The 6,000-nt window shown below is 39.1% G+C and overlaps 1 protein-coding gene across 1 annotated transcript in view; it reads right to left on the reverse strand.

Moving 5' to 3' along the window:
• The window catches only part of col13a1 (collagen, type XIII, alpha 1), a 65,568-nt gene extending 59,901 nt beyond the window's left edge, over nt 1-5,667 (reverse strand). The window contains exons 1-2 of the mRNA XM_067609281.1: nt 5,663-5,667; nt 828-854 (exon numbers count right to left, since the gene is read on the reverse strand). The gene's annotated coding sequence lies outside the window, so the exon portion shown is untranslated. The remainder of the gene's footprint in view (nt 1-827; nt 855-5,662) is intronic.
• Between the last annotated feature and the right edge of the window lie 333 nt (nt 5,668-6,000).

Below are 6,000 nucleotides of genomic sequence, written 5' to 3' on the forward strand. Positions count from 1 at the left end.
TAATACTATGCTGCTACTTGGTGGAAAAACTATTTGCTGTTGGAAATGCTACATGATTTTGAAAATAACTAAATTAAATGATACTACATAGAGCATTTGGATAGCTAGTAGTGTAGTACAGTTTGTTACATGTAGCATCTCTGCTCCCCAACAATTTTAAAGACATCGTAATTTGGCAGTTTGTCCAAGAGTGAACGTAACGGGACCACAAGCAGGAAATAGTGCATGTCTCCTGGTGAGGTACTTACTTCTTGCTCTAATTTATAATTCCATTAAAATGTGTATCTGTGACATGGTAAAACACAGTGTAACAGTAACACAAGTCGAGAAGAGTTAAAGTCAGTGACTCAGTAATGTCACTTATACAGCAATATGTATGATATAATAATATGAGTCTGCTAACAGTAGCTAACATTAGCCATGAAAAGCTAATGGTTGTACCAGATCAAGTAAGGCTGTAGCAGCGAAACCCCTGAGTGCACTGAAGTAAATAAATGTGTGTTGTATTTCTTATGAATTCAACTTTTCATTTGTAAGAGAAAGATTGTATTATTTCTTCTTTCAAAAGTTGCATAGCCCTGCTTCCAGGCAGCAATTATTTTCCCGTGAAAACATTTGGCAAAACTGAATTAATTGTTTATAAATGTATTTTGCAGGAGACACAGTTGTGATCTGGCCATCATGTCATAACAGCAGGTATCTAATTTCACTGTACATATGCAACTACTCAGTAGAGGGCAGACAGAGAGATCAATACTGCAGTGATGACTATCTACACATGCAGATATACAGAGACACACAAAGACACAAGTTAAAAAGACAGTTACCGGAAAGCCTGCTCTTCCAGGAGGACCCTGAGAAAGGGGTGAGAGAAGGATGGTACAAAAAGGATAGAGTAAATTTTACAGATAAAGTTCACATCATGAAAGAAAGCTGCATTGAGCCAGGCCAGAATAAGATGAATAGGAGATAACTGATCTTACTATTTCTTACAAAAATGTTTTATTTTGGCCTTTTCAGCTCAGTGACAGCTCACAGAAAGAACATTATTGATGCAGTAACATGCCTCTTTAAATTCTGGTCAACAGGCATTCAATCAATCATATTTTAAGACAACACAAGGGGTTTTCTCAACATATTAACAACAGAGTTTCGTCATTTCACCACAAAGACTCATGCAAAGATTGTTTTTTGGAGAGCATGCTCTACTTTGCTGGAATTCCTCATGTCTCCTCATGCATAATAAACCTAAATAAAACTCCTAACTGGCCTCACCCTTCTTGAATACCTTTCTAATGCGGACATGACAACATGTCAGCATAGTGGCTTCCATCAAAAACAATTCACTATTCGCTAGAATACAATGGCTTTCAGTGATGTCCAGTTCCAAACACAAGAATGAGCACATTGTCAAAAGTCAAGTGTGTTTTGTTTTCATTGAGCAAGCGGAACAGCAGCTCTTAAGAAAAGGATGGAGGGCTAATTGGTTGGAAGTCAAAACAGGAACTCTTGACAGTTTCCAAAAAGCTGCTGAGGCACTGACAGTCCGCTGAGGAGAATGATAACTGCCTGCTCTTGAATGCTGGCATGTCATCAATATTCCTCATTGAGGAGTCCAGTGAGAGAGCCGCACTTCCCAGAGAGAGAGTGTGCATGTGTTTGTATGTGCGTGTGTGTGTGTGCATGTGTGGATGACTTCTGGCTGACTGCGACCGAGGGGAAGTCATTCTTCTTACATCAATAATTCTGGATGGAAGGAACGTCAAACATTTATGAACTTTTTCTTATTGGCTTTGATATTATATTCTAACTATAATTGTCTATTAAATGCTGTTGTGTTGTGAATTCATTTTGAGTAGCAGCTTGATGCTCTGTTGGAACAAATGTTACCAAGTAATTTAAAGGAATACTCCAGTGAAAATCGATTTTCTGAGTATCACAATGTGGCTCTGAAAAGTCTGCATCTTGTGGAGCACTGCAGCTGTAATCTGATGATCATCTTCCAAATCAAACTTCTTCAGCAGAATAATTCACTTCTCCACAGTTGATCAGATGTTCAGTATGTTCCGAACAAGCTTCACTTCACCAATAAATAGCTAAATACACTACTTTCTGTGGCGCTTCAGAGGTGTGCCGAGAAGAAGCGCCTCACATAAAAAGGGCCAATTAACCCACGATGGGGCTATATGGCAAAAATAAAGTGTTGAACCCCTTGTCCTTCCTCTTCTCTGTGCTCTGTATATATATAGTGCCCCATCATCTTCAAACACCCATTAAGTACACCCTGCAGACTACATATTACATGTTACATTTTGACTGGAGACTTAAAAAAACAGCTGGTACCTGTTCAAAGTTTGCGGTATGTTAGTTAATTTTCAGCAATTCAATCAAATACAATTTTATTCAGATATATGCATCACATACACAGGATATCAACCACAAAACGTGTTTTTAAAACTAGAAGGCCCTACTACAAGATGACCTCAGGATAAGATTGTGATGCAGGTGCATCTTAAGGCCCTTAGCATTTCAACTAGCGTTGTTATTTATTACAGCACAACACAGAATTGGAAAAAATGCGTAATTAATTAAATTACAAAAAAAACAACTGACACACACTGAACCCTTTAGTCATGTCGTGTTTGGAAGATGCTTGGTAGTCATATTAAACTGCAGTAGTTTGAGAAGTTTCTAAGGATGTTTTTCTATATGATTTGACATATTTTTTGCGGTGACAGTGAAGGAAACGTTTTAGCGCCATCTTTCAAGCCTACATGTAGTGAATATTTTATAGTCAAAAGATTTTCAATGGAGTATTCGTGTAATACTGTTCTTGAGCTTATTCTGATTGTGTTGTAATTAACTTGTTGAGACTTTGTAATGTTTTGGTCTGATCTTTGTTTCATAAAATCAATTATACTATGCCGTAATGTCACCTTTTTGTTGCATTTGGTATCATAATGTTGTGGAAAGTGTAGAGAAAGAAAAGCTGTGTCCCAATTCTGTAGGCAACCACATACTAACACAGTATGTACTATATACTGTACAAATAATCATAGTATATTGTTTTTTACATATTTATATGTTTTTTTGCAATTAGTATATAAGAAATCAATGTACTTTATGGTTCTGTAACAGGAAATGACTGACACATGTTAATCAAACTGCAACTTGGCAATGTCACTGTCAATTAAACTTCATAAAGAGAAAGCAATGACAGAGCTAGAAAGGTTAACACCTCCACTTTTCTAGATAATCAGTCACTGTTTGATACAAATATATGTGTATGTGTTTATTTTTACTTGCATTGGCTCATAGGTGATCCCCTTAAAATCCAATATTAAACCCAGGATGGGAGCCAAGTAGGGAGAAAGCTGAAAACGAAGTACAGCTGCCACTGTGTTGGTTACCATTGATTTATGAAGCAAAACCACAATTTTACATCTTGTGGGTCTTTTTGCAGGGTCTTAATTTCATACTCTACTCTCACCCATGTGATAGCAATTTACTTGTACATCAGTCTTGAGGATTCTAGGTCAGTGTGGCTCATGCTTGGCTATCCAGATGAGCACTATTTCCACTAACACAAGCTGGCAGTCAGAGGGCAGTGCATGAAGGTGCATGGCCAGGTGCTGAGTGTGAACATACTGCACGTAGGTGCCTGCCTGTTCACTACTGGGTCTCCAGGGGCCGTCTGTTTGGGCAGAGGTCACCCACTGCCGGAAGGAACCCTTCACTTGAATTACACAGTAACCTTACAACATGTGGCTCCCATTTGGCAAAGTGCTGCTGAATGAATGGGAAGGCAGGGAGGGGGAGGGAGGAGAGGGGTATATTTGGCCATCGTACGTGGGATGTATGGTCCACTGGGTACACCACTGCTCAATAATAAGTGAGCTGGGATGTATAGGAGAAAGGTTGGATTTACTGTTGCTCCATTCTTATTGGTGTTATTTTACCCAGAAGCTGACTTTGGTGTTACCCCAGAACTGAACTTGAACACCAAAAAAAACACTAGATATTAATTTTCAGTGAATATGAGGACCTCCTTTTGTGAAGCTAGGTGCACAGTATACATTATAATTGTTTCAAATGGATGTTGTAAATTATGTTTCTGTGTTTTGAGCTTCTGACTGACAGCCTCTGAAGGGACCCATGCTGGTATCCTATTCAGCTTCATCAGAGTCAGAGGGTGTTTCCTATCATCTCTGATTATGTTAAAATGTGATACATGCACAAGCCCAAAGCAAAGTCCAAAGGCCAACAGGGCCAAGCCCCTTATTATAACAGTCATGATCTATTACTGTATATGAACAACAGCACAGTAGTTTCAAAAAATGATGTCATGTCACTTTACAGTTGTAGTAGGATTTTAAGGAGATAAAGGTCTGGGAAAATGTGTTGGCCATGTGATGTACTAGCAAATTAAAATGGAATTGCCAACATCAGTGGATTTGTTTGTGTATGCTAAATAAATTCACACAGAAATTTTGTATAGAGTTCTTCTTCAGGAAACTTTGACACAGGAATCTGTGCCATAAACCAACTGCAAACCATTTATTTTGACAGAGCTGACTTTGAGGGAACAGTGTCATATATTGTAACTGAGTTGCACCAAATAATTTTGTACAACCATGTTCTGTCTGGCTCCACAAAGAGATTTGGCATGGTTTGTAGTTGTGAAGTTAACTTAGTGACCCAGAGATCCAAGTAATCGCACCAGGATGTCACCTTCCACCTAATTTGCCAGGACATGTGGATGGATTTTGCTGTGCCACTTCCTGGTGTGGCACCAACCTACCAAGAGGTAGGTTGGTGCCACAAGGCATGGGTGTTTTGCATGTTTAAGCAAGACATAAGAGACTTGTAGGAACTGACTATGTCTCAATGCTCAGATCCTGTGAGTGTAAGAGAGTGGAAAATCCGCCTCGCTGTCTGACCTCATGTACCTTAAAACCTCCTCTGTAGGAACTATCTCTCAAATTTTCCACGGAGGTATATTTGGCAGAAGTGATCTTAAAACTGACACGGCTGCACAAAAGTCAAACTCATAGTGGCCAGATGTTTGGAGCAGTGTTACTAAACTGTGCGCCTTCAAGGCTCAGGAATGAGGAGGTTTTCCTTCCAACCAAAGGCTTGATTTCACCTGTTTACATGCATTCAACCAGAGATGTGGAAATCCATTATCTATATCTGCTTATTCTGTGCAGGTATGCACAGTGCTGAAGCCTATCCCAGTGTACACCTTGGACAGGTTGCCAGTTTATCACAGATATAGACAGAAAACCAGTCACAGTAACATTCACACTTACAGGCAATTAAGAGTCAATTTAGGAGGAAATTCAACACCCCAGCTGGCTAGCCAATTCAAACCCAGCACCTTCTTGCTGTAAGGTGACAGTGTGAACCACCACTTATTGAACACTACCAGATACCTCAAATGTTAATTCAAACAGTGACTTCTGAAAACTGGAAGCACTTGTGCAAATCAGAAATGTGTGGATAATTTAAAGCATAGTTTAGAACCATGAAATGTATCTAGAAAAGGCAAAACACTGGCACCAAATATTGTAAGTTTGAGTGGACCTATTTCACACCAAAATGCAAAAATAACCAGTTACTTTACCCCATGCAGGTTACACAAGGTGTCTTGTCTACTTACTGGAGGTCCTGTAAAACAAAGACAGAGAGAGAGAGAGAAAACATTTAGATTCATGGTTAATGACAACATACATTACATACAGTCATTTATTTCCAGTACACACTTGTTCAAACAGTCAGTCAAGTATCTCAACCTTCTTATTTGTGACTGCCTCATAGAGTGTTGAATTCTGTAAACAGGGCTAAATTAATCTACTTAGGGGCATAAATGAGCTGTGGGTTCCTGTTCCGCCCCTAACAGCCATGGGCCTTTTTCCCAGTTGGTATTCTAGACATGATTGTGAAGAAACCTAGATGTGAAATAGAAATAGTCTCTGCAGCCCTATGTATTTTTTTTCA

Source organism: Thunnus thynnus, chromosome 14 (assembly GCF_963924715.1).
Source record: "Thunnus thynnus chromosome 14, fThuThy2.1, whole genome shotgun sequence".
NCBI lineage: Eukaryota > Metazoa > Chordata > Actinopteri > Scombriformes > Scombridae > Thunnus > Thunnus thynnus.